The sequence below is a fragment of the Cervus elaphus genome, chromosome 15 (genome assembly GCF_910594005.1).
Source record: "Cervus elaphus chromosome 15, mCerEla1.1, whole genome shotgun sequence".
In the NCBI taxonomy this organism is placed as follows: Eukaryota; Metazoa; Chordata; class Mammalia; order Artiodactyla; family Cervidae; genus Cervus; species Cervus elaphus.
In genome coordinates this window covers 13,309,176-13,330,632 of record NC_057829.1, presented here as the reverse complement: position 1 = coordinate 13,330,632, position 21,457 = coordinate 13,309,176, and the positions used below count along the sequence as shown (strand labels likewise).

Here is a 21,457-nt window from a genome sequence, read left to right as displayed (position 1 = left end):
TGAAGGAAAAATACTTAAAGAGAAAGTTAAGTGTATTCTGTCATGTGACAGGAAGAATAAATTGAAATGAGCAAAACAGGAAAAACTGAAAGTACATCAGAGGTCTCCAAAAGAAAGGAAAGGATCTCTTGATCATAAAAGTGACAATGCTAAAGTTTTGAATAATTGTTTTGCACAGATCAATCATGTGCAGATCAGTTCTGAAACTGAAGCCAAAAAAAGAAAATAAATTGTACTTTCTGAATTAAATAATGGAGGGGCAGAGGATCACCAAAGATGAGAAAGTGGAAGAAAAAAATATATACTATTAATTATCTATTGTGACATAATAAATAACTCTGAAAGTTAAAAAAAAAAAAAAAAGAATGTAGAATGGTCAGGGCCTGGAGGCAGGAGGAAAAAGGAGTGTTTAATGGGGGCAGAGCTTCAGTTTGGCGAGATGAAAAGGTTCTGTGGATGGATGGTGGTGATGGCTGTAAAACAGCGTGACTGCACTTCACGTCACTGAAATGTACACTTAAATGGTAAATTTCATGTTTTGTATATTTAACCACAACTTTTTAAATTTAAGAAAATGTTTAAGGGGAAGAAAAACAGATGAGATTGATGGGAGTTATTATGTTGTGTGATCAAAACAAAGTTGATCACCCTGTGAGAGAGCATCTAACTGACTGACCCAAGTCAACCACTGCAAAGGTGCAGCCGTTGCGTGGGGAAGCTCTGCTCCCCTCCCCTGGCAACGCAGGAGATCTGGTTTGGGAAACACAAGTGGAAACCATGGAATGAACAACTGCTTGGTTATCGAAGCCAAGCTAGAGACAGCACTGGATAGAAGGGTGCCTGGAGATAAGACTTGTTGGGAAGACCAAGGACTGGGCAGAAGTCTGGTAGTTTTCCAGTAAGAAAGAACATAGAGAGGACCTGAGATACTGAAAACTCACCACTAAATACCCAGTGGAACACAAATACCAGGCTACTTGCTATTTGCTAGTTGGGAAGATCCCCTGAAGAAGGGATCAGCCACCCACTCCAGTATTCTTGGGCTTCCTTGGTGTCTCAGCCAGTAAAAAATCTGCCTGCAATGTGGGAGACCTGGGTTCAGTCCCTGAGATAGGAAGATCCCCTGGAGGAGGGCATGGCAAGCCACTCCAGTATTCTTGCATGGAGAATCCCCATGGACAGAGGACCCTGGCAGGCTACAGTCCATGGGGTCGCAAAGAGTTGAACATGACTGAACAACTAGCACAGAGAAACCTTGGGTGGGCGCTGTCTAGTCCAGTGCCCTCGTGAGACAGAGGACACAGCTGAGATAGAGTTTAAGGGATCTTCCCAAAGTTACACTGGAGGCCCCTCCCGCCTGAGCGCCTCTAGTGCTCTTTCTGCTGCTGCTGCTGCTGCAAAGTCTCTGCAGCCGTGTCCGACTCTATGTGACCCCATGGACAGCAGCCCACCAGGATTCCAACAGGAGTGGGTTGCCATTTCCATCGCCAATGCATGAAAGTGAAAAGGGAAAGTGAAGTTGCTTAGTCGTGCCTGACTCTTAGCGACCCCATGGACTGCAGCCTACCAGGCTCCTCTGTCCATGGGATTTTCCAGGCAAGAGTATGGAGTGGGCTGCCACTGCCTTCTCCGAGTGTTCTTTCTACTCTTTCATAAAACAAACTCACACTGAGGGAGGCTTGTCCTCTGAAGTACTTATCACAGAGGGCAGATGCCTCTAGTCTTCACTCCAGAACCCCCACAGTTTACGTTTCCTTTCCAGCCTCCCTCTAAATTCCAGTTCTTTTTGGCCCTGACAATTTCCAGCTGCCCCTGCTCAAGTAAGCGTCAGCCCTGGACAGTGAGTCCTTGTGAGTCCTCTGTGCCCCTCTGCTTTGCAGTCAGGCTCTGCATCCACTGCACAGCGAATACTCAGCAAGCCCTTTACTGATGCTCAATCCATCCTCCTCCGCGCCCTTCTGTGACAGCTCCAACTGTCCCTCTCCTTAAGCTCCCTGAGGAGCTCTACCTTACACATTCACACTCTGCCCCATCCTGCCCTTGACTTCATCCAGAAATTTGAGGCGATTGCATCTAACTTTCCTCTTTGCCCCACTTCCTGATGGACAGACTGGGTTCATCTCTGCCCATCCTCTCTTGCAGGTCAGAGCACGTGTGTCCTAAGACCTTTCTTTTTCTTGAGTCCTGGATTCTCTTTTGCCTACTTCCAGTGGGCTCTCCACCCATAAATTCTCCTCTGGCTGCACCTTCAGTCACATTTTCACTGGTTTTTTGTTCTCAAATTAAAGCTTCCTCCAAAGACCTGCAAATTTGACCCTACAAATCCTCACCTCTTATTCACAGAACTGGTCCCTCGGTGGCCCCTATATTGTCCAAAGCAGTGGGAGTGCCTGCATGTGTTTACTCTTTGAATTGTTTCATTTATCTGCAGCATTAGACATTCCTGATCCCTCCATTCTTATCGAAATCCCCTCCTACTTGCCTCCTCCTACTTACTTTTCTGACTGTCCCTTCTTGGTTTCCTTCATAGCTAGCTTTTCTCCACCTGCTTCTTAAACATTAGTGTTTGATGGGAGGTGGCTTGGCCCAGCATCTTCATTCTCCCTGGGCTGTTGTACCCGTTCACTTGGTCTCGTATGATTCCATCTCTGACCTCATTCTCACTGGGCTGTTGTACCCACTCACTTGGTCTCGTATGATTCCAGCTCTGATCTCATTCTCCCTGGGCTGTTGTACCCGTTCACTTGGTCTCGTGTGATTCCATCTCTGACCTCATTCTCCCTGGGCTGTTGTACCCACTCACTTGGTTTTGTGTGATCCAGCTCTGACCTCTCCCTCGAGCTTCAGACCATTGTCCATAGCTGCCTTCTGGACCTCTCCACCTGGGGGTCCCAAACCACCTCACCTGAGGCATGTGTGAAATGGGACTCATCAGCTGCCTTGCCCTAAGACACTGCTCCTGCTACATTTCCGATGTGAACTCCACCTGCTTACAGAACTCAGGAATTTGGTGCTCATTAGACGTTTCCTCTCTTCCTCGCTCTGCACATCCTGGTTGTGGTTGTATTAGTGTCTCAGTCTGGTCTGACTCTTTATGACCCCATGGACTGTAGCCCACTAGGCTCCTCTGTCCATGGGGATTCTCCAGGCAAGAATACTGAAGTGGGTTGCCATGCCCTCCTCCAGGGGAACTCCCCAACCCACGGATTGAACTCAGGTCTCCTGCATTGTAGATGGATTCTTTACTGTCTGAGCTATCAGGGAAGCCCACTCAGTTCAGTTCAGTTCAGTCCCTCAGTTGTGTCCGACTCTTTGCGACCCCATGAATCGCAGCACGCCAGGCCTCCCTGTCCATCACCAACTCCCGGAGTTTACCCAAACTCATGTCCATCGAGTCAGTGATGCCATCCAGCCATCTCATCCTCTGTTGTCCCCTTCTCCTCCTGCCCCCAATCCTTCCCAGCATCAGGGTCTTTTCCAATGAGTCAACTCTTTGCATGAGGTGGCCAAAATATTGGAGTTTCAGCTTCAACATCAGGCCTCCCAATGAACACCCATGACTGGTCTCCTTTAGGATGGACTGGTTGGATCTCCTTGCAGTCCAAGGGAGTCTCAAGAATCTTCTCCAACACCACAGTTCAAAAGCATCAATTCTTTGGCACTCAGCTTTCTTCACAGTTCAACTCTCACATCCATACATGACCACTGGTAAAACCATAGCCTTGACTAGATGGGCCTTTGTTGGCAAAGTAATGTCTCTGCTTTTTAATATGCTGTTTAGGATGGTCATAACTTTCCTTCCAAGGAGTAAGTGTCTTTTAATTTCATGGCTGTAATCACCATCTACAGTGATTTTGGAGCCCAAAAAAATAAAGTCTGACTCTGTTTCCCTATCAGTTATCAAATCCTGCTAAACAATCCTCCAACAGCTCGAATTTAGCCCCTGTCATCTCTCACTTGAACTCTGATGGTGGCTTTTTACCCGGCTGTCCTGATTCCAGTCTGGTCCCATCAGGCTCATCTCCATGAAGGTGACACAGAGTGTGCCCTGCCACTGCCTGGATTCCAACTTCTTAATAATTTTTTTTATCACATACGTAATGACATCCAAGCCCTGCAGCTTAACATACAAAGGCTTTCATGAGCAAACTTTATGTTTTAGTTATATTAAGCCAATTGTTTGTATATCAAATTATTATAGAATTCTTAATGGGTTCATTTAAAAATATTAAATCATGACTTCATATTAATATAAAATGAACAAATATCAGAGAACTAATTTTGCTTACTACCTGAGAAACATAAATTGGTTTCAGCTGATTAAAAGAAAAAGTCCAAGAGCAGATATACATAGAGGCAACATATAGAGTATTAACATGAATTTGTTTCATAGATGCAAATTTGGCTTCTTTTGTGGTGAAAAGGAAATCAATTATACTCCCATTGGGGAAAAAGTCCTTCTCATGTCTGCGACCAACAGTCATTCGCATTGACATTCACTAAATTGCCTACAGTATATGAAAGAGAACCCCACAGTTGCCCCTAGTATTAATCTCCAACTTTAGTGTGGGGCATTTGCTATAATTACTACCCTATACCCCTGACAACCACTGATCTTTTTACTGTCTCCACAGCTTTGCCTTTTCCAGATGTCCTATAGTTAGAATCATGCAGTACCTAGGCTTTTCAGATTGACTTCTTTCAGTTAGTGATATGAATTTGTCTCCTCTGTCTTTTCATGGCTTAATAACTCATTTCTTTTTATCTCTGAGTAATATTCCATTTTAGGGTGTAACAGTTTATTCATACATTTGTCTTGAAAGACATCTTGGTTGCTTCTAGTTTTTAACAATTATGGATAAAGATGCTATAAACATTCAGGTACAGGTTTTTGTGTGACATAAAATTTCAGCTCAGTTGGGAGTGAGATTGCTAAATTATATGGTAAAATTATGTTTAGTTTTATAGGAAACTACGAAGTTGTCACCTAAAGGTTGTACCATTTTGTTTTCCCATCAGCAATGGATGAAAGTTTCTCTGCAACCTTGCCAGTGTTGTCAATTTTCTGGATTTTTAGTCCTTGTAATAGGTGTGAAGTAGTATCTCATCATTTTTTAATTTGCAGTACCCTAGTAACAAATGGTGTTGAGAATCATTTCACGAGTTTATTTGCCATCTGTATGTCTTCTTTCATGAGGTACCTGTTCAGATCCCCCCCCCCCCTTTTTTTTTCCTTTCACAATCAAGATTTTATCAGTTGTTTTGAGGATCAGTATACAGACTTTATGGACAATTTGACAGCAATTCTTAGTGCACATACCAAAAAACAATAAAAGCCATGTGATTTTTAATTCATTTCTAAACAGAGTTCTAGTGACTTTTCAGCTTAAGATTTGCAGACAAGAATTCCATAAAAAGATACCAAATAAAAATATCTTCAAGGATTAATAAACTGTTACATTGCAAGTCTCAGTAGTTTACATTATAAGACCATACAACTTACATACTCAAATTTTCCACTTTTCACAGTAAAGTAACAACGTGATTAGGAAAAGTAGACTATCATGACCAGCTGTGTTAAAACATGCACATAGTCTGAGAGCAAGGGAGAGACAAGATCAGGGAGCAATTTTCTTGAAGAAACAACTCTGCTAAAAATAACAATGGAGTAGGAGTAATTTCAAATGTTCAAGATTGAGGCACCATTGCAGATCAGCAGTGGCTTTCGCAGCTGACTAGTGGCCCTGGGGACACCCCAGGCCTCCACGGTTCCTTTTTCCTCACAGAGGAAGTTGTGACTCACCTCCTCTGCATCACTGTTTCTACTGCTCCTGCTGCTGCTTGTAAATGGGCTCTTCTACTCTCTGTCTCATGTTTGGAAGCCCTGAAAGAAGGTATTATTGGTTCAGCTAATTCCCATCACCCAGATGCATTGAATTGTCTGAGACATCTGACCTATTAGGTTACAGGCCAGCCCATAACTGGCTCTGGGAAAGGCAACCACCACAGTCCTCTTACCAATGACCAGGTGCTGAATTCATAGGATAGGGTGCCCTGACTCTGAGAAGGGGGCACAGTGCTTTAACAGACTAGTTTGGGATTTGGGGGCAAAGTTAGTCAGGTTTCCTCCAGGGGCAACCTCTCCCCATCATCATCACTGTTAACAAATACTCTTCCAAAACACGAACATCTGAATAAAGGAATCTGTAAAGAAGAGGGCTGTCTGATAAATGTGAGTTTCTGGTTTGAGGGCCTGTGCCTCCCTTAAAGGCCACAGCCCATCCCAGTATCCCTTACTCCAACTGAGCAGAGAGATTCAAGCTGTTATCCTCCCACTCTTTATCATGATGATGTGTGGACATTGTAACTTGAAAAGGAGCTATCAGTGGGATCAAGAGTAAAAAAGGAGTACACTTTGGGTCTATTCATTCTGGGCATGGAATTCTTGCTGTTCTGCATTCTCCATTCCATTTCTAAAATTCACTTAGCCATCATTTTATAAATATACATGCTTTATCTCAACCAGTATTTGTACAGGCTTTATCTTTGCATAAGTTCAGCTGCAAGACCTCATGTGATGTTTAGGTACCATTATGTAGAGGAGCAAACTGATGAGAAAAAATTAGTTCAAGGTGTCACAAAATTTGAACCACTATGGTCTGGAAGGTCTCAGGGTAAAGTGGTGCTGTAGTGGCCTCCTCAAGTTATTTTGAATAGTTTGTGTGGATTTTGTTTTGGGCATTTGTTGGTTTTCTTGTGTGTGTGTGGCTCAGAAATGATCTCTAGACAATCATGCAATGTGAGCTGTAGTCTGTAGGTGGATGTTAGTATCAAGGGTGAGCTGGATGCAATCTCATTTTGGGTGTCTCATTTAAATAAGCCATGTTTCCTCAAAACAGAGATGCAGGCTTGTCTCTGGAGCAAATGACATTATCCATGAATTGGAGCTAGCTCTGTGCCTCTAAGAAGTCTTTAGAAATACTCACCAGCTTCTTCTAGTTTCTTGAAGGACACATTGTCTGTGGAATAATTAACACAATCCTTCCTTCCTCCACCTGCAGTTATGAGGAACATCCCCCATGGGGTCTGAAGCAAGATTCTTCAAGGGGAGAAAAAAAAAACATGGATGTCAGCCAAGTTTGTTCTGATCCTGTTTCCCCCTTTTCTTTGTGTGTGTTTTAAAACTCACTTCAATCTTAGGTCACAGCATTTCATTGTTGCTGCCACCCAGATCTTTCTAATCTCCATCTGTGGGCTTGTGCTTCCCAATAGAAACCACGGGGGCAAGCGTAATTAAAGTGCAGTGACATCTGCATTTCATATGAGCTCAGTCCATTTGAGTTCTCACAATATTGGGGGAATGAATAAATCATGGTCTTCAAGTTGCAAACAGCTACAACACAGAGTCTCAGGAGAGACAGTAACTAGGATTCAAAATGCTCTGAGCTATTTTTGGCAGCTAAGCTATTGCTTTAAAGACTCATTACAAACCTGGATATCATTCTCTTTCAGACATTTTGAAATGGTCCTGAGAAGTTCATCTTAGAGGTGGAGGAGTTTTATTAGATTTCCTTAACCTTCATGCAAAAGCAATCCACTCTTTCCTCAAGAGAAGCACTTAGAAAAACGTACCCTTCATCGGTGCCCGGTAACATGCAGGAATGCCCCCGTTAGTAATTTATTATAAATTGGTAATTCATTGTTCTGACTTTCATCTAAGGGACCTGTCACGGAGGAGAGGTGGACGGTGAGTAGTTTTCTATGGGTCACCCTAGGGTTATTTGTCTTTAGCCCTAGAGTCATCAAAGAGTTTCTGTCAAAACCAAAAACAAACATGTTTCTGGCAATCAGGCAGTTTGGGCACCTTGTCCAACCCCTCTGATTGAAATGACTACATTGCTGAATAAGTATTACATTTTTCCTTTTAAATGCATTGATGGATGGAACTGTTAGGTAGTTAGAATAGGGAAAAGGAGTCCAAAATGGCAGTGGCTAAAAGACGAGGAAGGGAAAAGCCTGTGAAAATAGAACAGAGGAAGGTCAAAGGAAGGTCTGAGGACCGGAGTGAGGACTTCAGGTAGAACAGCGCTCCTGCCTAAGCCCAATTTACATAGGGCAGGCCCAGGGGGAAGAAAAAACATATTTTAAAAGGGGCCAAAGGGCTCGCGCTCACTCTCTTCCTCTCCCACGCGCTGGGGTGCTCTTCTCTTCACGTCTTTGGATGGATGTGCCCTCACGCCTCGAAGATGGATTTTCCTGCTATCTCCTAAATAAAATAGAGCTGTGACACTGAGCCATAACACTGGTTTGTCTCATAGCTGTAACATGGTCTGTGCGAGGCCTGAGAGCTGTGACACGCCGAGGGGGCTTTAATGTCCGTCACTCCAAATCTCTGTTGTGACGAGACAAAAACCGAGAAGCACACACTCGCCTGACAGAATGAAAAGAAGAAATCCACAGAGACTCAAAACAAAGCTAGATTTCATTTTGAAGTTTTCTGTTGAAAACGATTGAGCTTCTTCATTGATGAGCACATAGATGTGAGGCCAGATGAAAATCCTGGTGACCACACCTGGAGAGAAATCTGCATAAGATTGGGGCCCCAAAGGCTTGTGATTATAACCTTTAGGGTGAACCAGAAATAAATCCTAATAAATAAATCCTAAAAGGCAAAGCAAGGAAACTTACTTGTCCAGACAGAGCTGGAAAATGAAAGACACTCCCTTGGAAATACATAACTTTAAGATATTATACAAGTTTTCTTACTAAATTCAAATAAGCTCTGTAGTCATTAAAAATTATAAGTAGATAATTTTATTTAAGGTGGTCCCAGGTTGGTAGGACCCTCAGCCTACTGTGAAAACTAAATGTAAATCCTCTTTGATGGGATTAACATCAGCCAAGCACTCAAAGAATTTCCAGACTTAATGGTTCAAGGAAATAAGCTGCTCATAGCAAAAATCACAAAATCTACAAGAAATAAGGTGATATGTGTGAAGACCAGCTGCAAAAAGAAACAGAAGAAAAAAAAATACTCAAAGAAAACTTGAAAATACAAGTTAACAACAACAGATCACACAAAATGACTATGAAGGTTTTTTTGTTTGTTTGTTTTTTAAAAGAACACTCAAAATTAAAAAGCAATAAATGAAATGAAAGGATTAACCAGCAAATTAGATATGGCTAAAGAGAAATTTAGTGAACTTGAAAATAGATCAAAGACACTTTCCAGAACGCAGCTTAGTGAGGAAAAGGAAGCAAACTTTGGAAGAGGAGATGGAAATAGGAAGGCTAAACGAATAGGGTGTAACATGTCTTAACAGAGAGTCAGCCCATGAGAGACAGGCAATTAGGCCATATTTTTAAAAACTGTGGATGAAAAATTTTCCAGTATTGTGGAAGGACACCAATTTTCAATTCAAGGAAACTCATGAATTCTAAAATGGAATGGAAGCAAATGGGAGGCCTGTTATACAAGGAAAAATGGTAAAGAAAATGATGAATATGTAGGTAAATCTAATGTATGTTTATAATACAAAATAATATTAATAAGACTTGATTTATAGGTCAAAAACAGTGGTGTATTAAAGTTCTGAACAAGATGAAATGTAATTTGGAAGAATGTTGGTTGTTACTAAAGTTTTTTAGAATCCTTGTATTATTCAAGAGGAGGTTAAAGATGGTGTTTAATTTTAGTCTTCATAAGTTATGCACATGTATTTGAAGATCTAGGGCAGCTATCATAAGACAAGAAACCATTCTAAAAAAAAAAAAAAAACAGAAATGGTAAAATGCTATTTATTGCAGTACTATGTATAAAAGCAAAAGACTAAAAACAACCCGTCAGCGGGTGACTGGTTGAAGTCACCATCAGTGTTGACTGGTTGAATAAACTATGATACATTCATGCAGTGGACTTCTATTTAAAAAATACAATTTCCAAATTAAGTAGACAGGGGGGAAAAAAAAAGGAATGAGGGGGTAGAAAATCCGTCATCATTCCAAAAGAAGGCAAAAATTTTTTTTAAAAATGGAGGAAAATATAAACAGGAAAAAGCAGACTAATAAAAGCACATAAAATATTATAGTAATGACTCCAAGTCTAGTATATCAGTAACTATAATAAATGAAAAATGATTAAACTCCACAGTGAGAAGCAGAGAGTATGAGACTGAGTTAAAAGAACTTTATGCAAATACTGATTATAAGAGGTATACCTAAAACACAAGGATTTAAATGTTTCATAGTCTGTGACTGAAAAAGCATGAACCAGGTAAACATTAACCCTCCTAAAGCTGACAAGTAGACTTTAAAAAAATAAGTTTTGCTACAGATTTATTAGTGTTAAAGATGATGAAAGTTTCGATGCTTAAGAATGAATTTGCATCTTTCTGGCTTACTTCACTCTGTATAATGGGCTCCAGTTTCATCCATCTCATTAGAACTGATTCAAATGAATTTTTTTAATGGCTGAGTAATATTCCATGGTGTATATGTACCATAGCTTCTTTATCCTCCAACTAATAAAAATAAATGGAAAAAAAAAAGAATGAATTTGTAGGAAATTCATATTTAGCTTCAAAATACCTAAATCAAACATTGACTTACTTGGAAGAACAAATATAAAAATTCATCCTAACAAGATGAAAGTGAAAGTCGCTCAGTTGTGTCTGACTCTTTGTGACCCCATGGACTACACAGTCCATGGAATTCTCCAGGCCAGAATACTGGAGTGGATAGCCTTTCCCCCTTTCCAGGGGATCTTCCCAGAAGAAGGGATCAAACCCAGGTCTCCTGCATTGCAGGTGGAGTTTTCACCAGCTGGGCCACAAGGGAAGCCCCTTAACAATGGGAGATTTTAATATTTCTCTCTGTAGATAATCATAATTGACAGGCTATAATTGATATACTAAGCAAATCAAATACTAATAAGTTTGCAGATAAAGAAAAAAGTGGCAATGTTAGTCGTTCAATCGTGTCTGACTATAGCCCAAAAGGCTCCTCTGTCCATGGAATTCTCTAGGCAAGAATACTGGAATGGTTAGCCATTCCCTTTTCCAGGGAATCTTCCTGGCCCAGGGATTGAACCCAGGTCTCCTACATTGCACACAGATTCTTTACTGGCTGAGCCACCAGGGAAGCTGATGTAAATAATACATAATATATTATATCTCAAAATTATTGAAAATACATCTTTTTCAAGCACATATAGAATGCCTTCACAAAATCTGATCACTTTTCTAGGTTATAAAGCTACCTCCATCAAAATTTAGAAGGGTTGACATCAGACAGTATGCTAAAGAACAGTAATAACAGTAGTAACAACAAAAAATCTATAGAAAATTGTACATTTAGACATAAAAAATAGACTTCCAATGACTCATTGGTCTAAGAAGAATTATAATGGAAATAAAGAATATTTAGACAAAAAAATAAATTATGAAAATGCCCCATACCAAATTTGTGGGACTGCCAAAATAGTACTCTATTAGGGGCTTCCCTGGTAGCTCAGACAGTAAAGCATCTGCCTATGATGTGGGAGACCAGGGTTCGATCCCTGGGTCGGGAAGACCCCCGGAGAAGGAAATGGCAACCCACTTCAGTACTCTTGCCTGGAAAATCCCATGGACCGAGGAGCCTGGTAGGCTACAGTCCATGGGGTCGCAAAGAGTCGGACATGACTGAGCAACTTCACTTCACTTCACTTCAGCTTAGGTGTTAACAGCAACAAAGGAAGTATCTAAAATAATGAGATTAACATTCAACTTAACTTCAAGAACACAGAATTAATCCAGAGAAAGTAGAAGGAAGGAATGATAAAGTAGAGGGTAACAATAAAGTAAACAAACTTGCCTTAGGATCAACAAAACCAAACATTAGCTCTTTGAAAAGATTAAATGCACAGAAAACACTTGTTGAGATTTACTAAGAGAAAGACAGAACAAAGTCCTGAGGGAAAAGAGAAGGGGATTCCTATTGCTGAAATAAAATAGATAAGAAAATGTGATTAACACCTTTATGCTAATATTTTTTAAAAAATCAATGAATTGGGTAAATTCCTTTAAAAGGCAGTTTATCAAAAAGAATTAGAAAAGATGAACAGTCTTTTTTTTTTTTTTTTTTTTGATAAATAGTCTTAAAATGATTAAGATGATTGGATCAGTACCTTAAAGATAGTCTCTCAAAGAAAACACCAGTTCCAGTTGGCTTCACCACCAGTTTTACCAAATATTCAGGAATAGTTATTTAAACTGCCATATAATATAAAGAGGGGAAAAGTCCCCAATTCACGTGTGAGGCATAACTTTAGTACCAAAACCTGATTAAGAATAAAACTTGATAGTAAAACTATAGGTCAATTTCATGTCTAAGTGTAAATGCAAAACACCTCAGCAGAATAAATGAAATTCAGCAATATATGAGAAGAATAATGGCCAGAAAGGTCGAATCTTGGGAGTAAAAGGTTAGTTTAATATTAAGAAATTGAGGTTTCCCTGGTGGCTCAGTGGTAGAGAATCCACCTGCAATGCAGGAAACATGGGTTTGACCACTGATCTGGGAAGATTCCACATGCTGCAGAGCAACTCAGCCTGGGCACCACTGTTACTGAGTCTGTGTTCTAGAGTCAGGAGCCAAAACTGCTGAGCCCACGCTCCACAACAGTGGAAGCCGCCTCAGTAAGAAGCCTGTGCACTGAAGCTAGGGAGTAGGCCCTGCTCTCCAGAACTAGAGAAAAGCAATGAGGACCCAGGACAGCTGAGAATAAAAGTAGATAAACAAAAACTTAAAAAATATTGAGAAAGTGATTTATTAAATTCATCGTAGTCATGAATTAAGGAACACAAAGCTACATGATTATCTTGATAGTACAGAAAAACAGTTGATGCAATTTTATTTCTAATCATGGTAAAATCTCTCAGCAAACTATAATGAGAAGGGAAGTTCCATAATCTAATGTTGAGCATTTAAAAATTTTGTAATAAACATCATAACTAGTGGTACAATATTGAAAGCACTTGTTTTAAAATTAAGAACAAAAGTAATTGGCTTTCAACACTTCCATTCAACATTTTAATGGATATGCTAGGAGGAGCAAAAAAGAAAAGATATAAATATGCAATAGGAGAAGTAAAACCATGATTATTTGCTAACAATATTATTGTAGAAATAGAAATTTTATAATGTTACAAGCTATTTTAATAAGTTATTTTAATTAATGAGAGAATTTAACAAGCCTTCTAGATAAAATCAATATACAAAATTCCCCAGTGGAAGAAAGCAAAATTACATGTGCACTTTCTCTGTGATAAAACAATCCTGTTCCTATTAATATATCTTGAAGACAGCAATATGAAAGGAAGCACTCACAGGAGTATCCATTGTAGCACTATTTGTGATACCAAAAGAATGGAAATAACCCAGTTGTCCAACAGCAGGAAACTGATTGAATACAGTGGTTGTGTATGATGTATCCATGCAGTTCAGTTTAAAAAGGAATGAGACATGCCTTTGTATCCTGCTGTGAAATATGTCCCCATACCCTGTTAAAAGCAAGGTGAAGGAAGTCTATATATTATGTAACCATTGGGTGGATATCAGTATATAAATATGTCCCTTTGTATTAAAATAAAGCATGAAAGGATAAACTAAAAGACAAAATAGAATGGCTATTTCTAAGGGATAGAAAGAAACAGGATTGAAAAGAAAGAGATGAAAGTTACACCTCTCTGAATACAACTTGTTCTGTAGAGTGAATTTTGAAACTATGTTAATGTTTTATGAAACAAAATTAAATATGAATCCCTAAAAACCTAAAGTAGAACCAAACAAGTCTAACTGTATATTGAATTGTTGGCATAACCACAAACAGAAGATTATTCTAATTGACTTTAAACAGAGTAATTTGGGGCCGGTCCTAAAATGGCAGAGGAATAGGACGGGGAGACCACTTTCTCCCCGACAAATTCATTGAAAGATCATTTGAACGCTGAGAAAATTCCTCAAAACAATCTCTGAACGCTAGCAGAGGACACCAGGCACCCAGAAAGGCAGCCCATTGTCTTCGAAAGGAGGTAGGACAAAATATAACAGATAAAAAGAGAGACAAAAGAGTTAGGGATGGAGACCCATCCCAGGGAGGGAGTCATAAAAGAGAAGTTTCCGAACACCAGGAAACCCTCTCCCCAGTGGGTCTGTGGGGAGTTTTGGAATCTCAGAGGGCAACATAACCAGAGGATGGATGGATGGATGGATGGATGGATGGATGGATAAACAAACAAACAAACAAACAAACAAACAAACAAACCCTGCAGATTACGTGCCTAAGGGCAACTCCCAGCAGAGAAGTAGCCCAGACACTCACGTCTGCCACCAGCGAGTGAGGCTAAATGGGGAGGAGAGGGCTGCATTGCTTAGAGTAAGGACCAGGCTTGAATGCCCTGAGGGCAATCTGGGGGAGGCAACGTGAGAGAGCAACCCAGACTGTGGGATAGCCAGAGAGAGAGGGGAAAAAGAGAGAGAGAGAGAACTATCCTGCGAAAAGCCCTAACCTAAGGCACTGCTGGACCCTCTCACAGAACAAAAGACTGAGTGAATACCAGGGCAGAGCTAGCAGGCTGGGGACCGACCCATCCCCCGCCAGAGGCAGGGAGGCAGGCGGGCGCAAGCCAGAGCCAGAGAGGGGCAAACTCAGTCCCAGAGACAGCATCCGCTACCAAACTGTGAGCAGGCTCCCAGTTTCTAACCTGGGATTTAGATAAAGTCTTCTTGGGATTCTGGACGGTTGACATCTGCCAGGAGGGTTGCAGCCAGAGACCAGCTCCCCAGGAGAGACACACGGCACACCTGAGTCGCTGCTGTGAGGCTGTCATGGCTAACGCCATGACAGGCAGCCTAGATTAGGAGTCGGCCTGGTTTCCTGGAGTAACATAATTATCAGGCCACCTGGAGCCAGCCAATCAACATGTGCCTAGCAAGAAAAAGGGAACCTATCAGGGGAAAGCTGAAAGCCCACAATGATTGGGCCAACAAAAATTGCCTTGCAACTGTGTAACCAATCCGCTTGCGCCAACTACCTGATTGTACCCAATAAATACCCGAGAGAACTAGGGCTCGGGGCCTTTTCGTCCTCACACCCTTGGTGAGGGCGGGAGGCCCTGGCTCGAGTCAGTAATAAATTCCCCTATTGCAAGTTGCATTGTCTCGAGGAGTCTTCTTTCCTGATCAGGGATCCGGACTACGGGCAGAACAGCTGCTCCCGCTGCCACCCAGGAAACCGAGCGGCTGGGACGGGGAGGCGATAAGACGCAGCCCCCACCTGGGGAGAGTGTGCTCCCAAGAACCTGGTGGCCTGAGCTGCTCGGACCTGGGAAGGGCACAAAACGCAGGCATAACGGAGTCTGCGCCTTCCTGGAGTACCCGAGAACCTGAACCTGAGCGGCTTAGACCTGGGAAGTGCATGGAACCCAGGGCCCGCCTCAGACAGTTCCCGGCAGAGCAACCTGGAGCCTGAGCAGTGTAGACGGGGAAAGCACACGCGCTGTGAGCGGGGCAAACCCAGTGTGGCCCAGACACTGCGAGCGCTCCCCCACACGCCAGGGATGTTTGTCTGCAGCGCCCCTCCCTCCCCACAGGACTGAACAAGCGAGCCTGAGTAAGTGACCACCAGCGCCCCCTTGTGTCAGGGCGGAAATTAGACACTGTAGAGGCCAGCAAACAGAAGAAGCCAAAATAAACAGAGAGAACGGCCTTGGAAGTGACAGGTGCAATAGGTTAAAACCCTGCAGTTAGCACCAACTACATAGGAAGGGGTCCATAGATCTTGAGAAGTATAAGCTGGATCAAGGAACTATCTGAAAATGAACTGACCCCCACACTGCCCACAACAACTCCAGAGAAATATCTAGATATATTTTTACTATTATAGTTTTTAATTAAAATTTTTTTTTAATTTTTAAGTCCTCTGTTACTCCTTTAATTTTCATTTTTATAACCTATTACCTTGCCAAAAAAGACCCTATTTTTAAAGCAAACTTCATACGCATTCTTTATAATTTTTGTGATTTTGTTTTTTTAATATTGTATTTTTGAGAGTGTAACCTCTACTCTAGGTTTTTAATATTTGCTTTTTGGTATTTGTTATCAAATTTGTACCATTAAAAATCAAACCTTCAGTACACATTTTTACTTGGGAGTGAGATTACTGGCTTGATTGCTCTCTCCCCTTTGACTCTCCTTTTTCTCCCCCAGGTCACCTCTATCTCCTCCCTCCCGCTTCTCTTCCTGATGCAACCCCATGATTCTCTGTGTGTGTTCTGGGCTGTGGAGAACACTTATGGAACTGATTACTGGCTGGATCTCTCTCTCTCATTTTGATTCCCCCTTTTCTCCTCCTGATCACCTCTATCTCCTTCCTCCCTCTTCTCTTCTCTGTGGAACTCTGTGAACATCTCTGAAGGATCCAGACTGTGGAGAGCACATGGGGAAGTGATTACTGGCTAGATTGCTCTCTCCCCTTTTGATTCCCCCTCTTCTCCTCCTGGTCACCTCTATCTCCCTCCTCCCTCTTCTCTTTTCCATGTAACTCTGTGTAACTCTCTGACTGTCTCTCACTGTGGAGACTCTTTTCACCATTAAGCTGGATGTTTTATCATCAGTGCTGTATATATGGAGAAGTGTTGAGGATACTGTAAGAATAAGACTGAAAGCCAGAGGCAGGAGGCTTAACACCAGAGAACTCCTGACTCCAGTGAACATTAATTGATAAGAGCTCGTCCAAAACTCTCCATACCTACACTGAAACCAAGCACCACCCAAGGGTCAACAAGTTCCAGAGCAAGACATATCGCGCAAATTCTCCAGTACACAGGAACATAGCCCTAAGCTTCAATATACAGGCTGCCCAAAGTCACACCAAACCCATAGACATCTCAAAACTCACTACTGGACACTTTATTGCACCCAAGAGAGAAGAAATCCAGCTCCACCCACCAGAACACCAATGGAAGCTTCCCTAACTAAGAAACCTTGACAAGCCACCTGTCCAACTCCACCCACAGCGAGGAACCTCCACAATAAAGAGGAACCACAAACTGCCAGAATACAGAAAGGCCACCCAAAACACAACAATCTAAACAAGATGAAAAGGCAGAGAAATACTCAGCAGGTAAAGGAACATGATAAATACCCACCAAATCAAACAAAAGAGGAGGAGATAGGGAGTCTACCTGAAAAATAATTCAGAATAATCATAGTAAAAATGATCCAAAATCTTGAAAACAAAATGGAGTTGCAGATAAATAGCCTGGAGACAAGGATTGAGAAGATGCAAGAAAGGAATAACAAGGACCTAGAAGAAATAAAAAAGAGTCAATATATAATGAATAATGTAATAAATGAGATCAAAAACACCCTGGAGGGAACCAACAGGAGATTAGGATAAGGCAGAAGATAGGATAAGTGAGGTAGAAGATAGAATGGTAGAAATAAATGAAGCAGAGAGGAAAAAAGAAAAAAGAATTAAATGAAAGGAGGACAACCTCAGAGACCACTGGGGCAATGTTAAACGCCCCAACATTTGAATCATAGGAGTCCCAGAAGAAGACAAAAAAGAAAGGCCATGAGAAAATACTTGAGGAGATAATAGTTGAAACTTCCCTAAAATGGGGAAGGAAAATAGTCACTCAAGTTGAAGAAAACCAGAGAGTCCCAAACAGGATAAACCCAAGGCAAAACACCCCAAGACACATATTAATCAAATTAACAAAGATCAAACACAAAGAACAAATATTAAAAGCAGCAAGGGAAAAACAACAAATAACACACAAGGGGATCCCCATAAGGATAACAGCTGATTTTTCAATAGAAACCCTCCAAGCCAGAAGGGAATGGCAGGATATACTTAGAGTGATGAAAGATAAAAACCTACAACCCAGATTACTGTACCCAGCAAGGATCTCATTCAGAGATGAAGGAGAATTCAAAAGCTTTACAGACAAGCAAAAGCTGAGAGAATTCAGCACCACCAAACCAGCTCTTCAACAAATGCTAAAGGATCTTCTCTAGACAGGAAACACAGAAAGGGTATATAAACGCGAACCCAAAACAACAAAGTAAATGGCAACAGGACCATACCTATCAATAATTTCCTTAAATGTAAATGGGTTGAATGCCCCAACCAAAAGACAGACTGGCTGAATGGATACAAAAACAAGACCCCTGTATATGCTGTCTACAAGAGACTCACCTCAAAACAAGGGACACACACAGACTGAAAGTGAAGGGCTGGAAAAAAATATTCCATGCAAACGGAGACCAAAAGAAAGCAGGAGTCGCAATACTGATATCAGATAAATTGACTTTAAAATAAAGGCTGTGAAAAGAGATAAAGAAGGACACTACATAGTGATCAAGGGATCAATTAAAGAAAACGATGTAACAATGACAAATATATATGCACCCAACATAGGAACACCACAAAATGTAAGGCAAATGCTAACAAGTATGAAAGGGGAAATTAACTAAAACACAATAATACTGGGAGACTTTAATACCCCACTCACACCTATGGATAGATCAACAAAACAGAAAATTAACAAGGAATCACAAACTCTAAATGATACAATGGACCAGTTAGAACTAATTGATATCTATAGGACATTTCATGCCAAAACAGTGAATTTCACCTTTTTCTCAAGTGCACATGGAATCTTCTATAGGATAGATCACATCCTTGGCCATAAATCAAGCCTTGGTAAATTCAAAAATATTGAAACCATTCCAAGCACCTTTTCTGACTACAATGCTTAGATGACCACAAAGATTAGATGCCAATTACAGGGCAATAACTATTAAAAATTCCAACATATGGAGGCTAAACAACATGCTTCTAAATAACCAACAAATCACAGAAGAAATCAAAATATGCATAGAAATGAATGAAAATGAAAACACAACAACCCAAAATCTATGGGACACAGTGCTAAGGGGAAGGTTTATAACAATACAGGCTTACCTCAAGAAACAAGAAAAAACTCAAATAAATAACCTAACTCTACACCTAAAGCAACTAGAAAAAGAAGAAATAAAGAACTCCAGGGTTAGTAGAAGGAAAGAAATCTTAAAAATTAGGGCAGAAATAAATGCAAAGAAACAAAAGAGACCAGAGCAAAAATCAAGAAAGCTAAAAGCTGGTTTTTTGAGAAGATGAATAAAATTGACCAACCATTAGCCAGACTCATCAAGAAACAAAGGAAGAAGAATCAAATCAACAAAATTAGAAATGAAAATGGAGAAATCACAACAGACAACACAGAAATACAAACGATCATAAAAGACTATTGTCAGCAACTATACGCCAGTAAAACGGACAACTTTTAAGAAGTGGACAAATTCTTAGAAAAGTACAACTTTCCAAAACTGAACCATGAAGAAACAGAAAATCTTTACAGACCCATCACAAGCATGGAAATCGAAACTGTAATCAGAAATCTTCCAACAAACAAAAGCCCAGGACCAGACGGCTTCACAACTGAATTCTACCAAAACTTTAGAGAAGAGCTAACACCTATCTTACTCAAACTCTTCCAGACAATTGCAGAGGAACATAAACATCCAAACTCATTCTATGAGGCCACCATCACCCTAATACCAAAACCAGACAAAGATGCCACAAAAAAAGAAAATGACAGGCCAATATCACTGATGAACATAGATGCAAAAATCCTTAACAAAATTCTAGCACACAGAATCCAACAACGTATTAAAAAGATCATACATCATGACCAAGTAGGCTTTATCCCAGGGATGCAAGGATTTCTCAATATTCACAAATCAGTCAATGTGATACACCACACTAACAAATTGAAAGATAAAAACCAGAGGATTATCTCAATAGATGCAGAAAAAGCCTTTGAAAAAATTCAACATCCATTTATGATAAAAAAACCCTCCAGAAGGCAGGCATAGAAGGAACATGCCTCAACATACTAAAAGCTATATATAACAAACCCACAGCAAACATTATCCTCAATGGTGAAAAATTGAAAGCATTTTCCTTAAAGTCAGGAACAAGACAAGCATGCCCATTCTAACCACTACTATTCAACATAGTTTTGGAAGTTTTTGCCACAGCAATCAGAGCAGAAAAAGAAATAAAGGGAATCCAGGTTGGAAAAGAAGTAAAACTCACACTGTTTGCAGATGACATGATCCTCTACATAGAAAACCCTAAAGACTCCACCAGAAAACTACTAGAGCTAATCAGTGAATATAGTAAAGTTGCAAGATATAAAATGAACACACTGAAATCCCTTGCAATCCTATATGCTAACAATGAGAAAACAGAAAGAGAAATTAAGGAAACAATTCCATTCACCATTGCAATGAAAAGAATAAAATACTTAGGAATATATCTACCTAAAGAAACAAAAGACCTATATATAGAAAATTATAAACACTGATGAAAGAAATCAAAGATGACACAAATAGATGGAGAAATATACCATATTCATGGGTTGGAAGAATCACTATAGTGAAAATGAATATACTACCCAAAGCAATCTATAGGTTCAATGCAATCCCTATCAAGCTACCAATGGTATTTTTCAGAGAACTAGAACAAATAATTTCACAGTTTGTATGGAAATACAAAAAACCTTGAATAGCCAAAGCAATCTTGAGAAAGAATGGAATTGGAGGAATCAAGTTGCCTGACTTCAGGCTATACTACAAAGCTACAGTCATCAAGACAGTATGGTACTGGCACAAAGACAGAAATATAGATCAATGGAACAAAATAGAAAGCCCAGAGATAAATCCGAGATAAATCCACGCACCTACGGACACCTTATCTTTAACAAAGGAAGCAAGAATATACAATGGAGAAAAGACAATGTCTTTAACAAGTGGTACTGGGAAAACTGGTCAACCGCTTGTAAAAGAATGAAACTAGAACACTTTCTAACACCATACACAAAAACAAACTCAAAATGGATTAAAGATCTAAATGTAAGACCAGAAACTATAAAACTCCTAGAGGAAAACATAGGCAAAACACTCTCTGACATAAATCACAGCAGGATCCTCTATGACCCACCTCCCAGAGTAATGGAAATAAAAGCAAAAATAAACAAATGGGACCTAATTAAACTTAAAAGCCTTTCACACAATGAAGGAAACTATAAGCAAGGTGAAAAGACAGCCTTCAGAATGGGAGAAAATAATAGCAAATGAAGAAACTGACAAAGAATTAATCTCAAAAATATACAAGCAGCTCCTGCAACTCAATTCCAGAAAAATATAAGCGACCCAATAAAAATATGAGCTAAAGAACTAAACAGACATTTCTCCAAAGAAGACACACAGATGGCTAACAAACACATGAAAAGATGCTCAACATCACTCATTATCAGAGAAATGCAAATCAAAACCACAAAGAGGTACCATCTCACACCAGTCA

The 21,457-nt window shown here is 40.4% G+C and overlaps 1 long non-coding RNA gene across 1 annotated transcript in view; it reads right to left on the bottom strand.

Moving 5' to 3' along the window:
• Positions 1 to 5,325: 5,325 nt before the first annotated feature.
• LOC122709445 overlaps positions 5,326 to 21,457 on the bottom strand; it is a 28,962-nt gene continuing 12,830 nt past the window's right edge. The window contains exons 2-3 of the long non-coding RNA XR_006345519.1: positions 6,987 to 7,099; positions 5,326 to 5,884 (exon numbers count right to left, since the gene is read on the bottom strand). This is a non-coding gene — a long non-coding RNA (uncharacterized LOC122709445). The remainder of the gene's footprint in view (positions 5,885 to 6,986; positions 7,100 to 21,457) is intronic.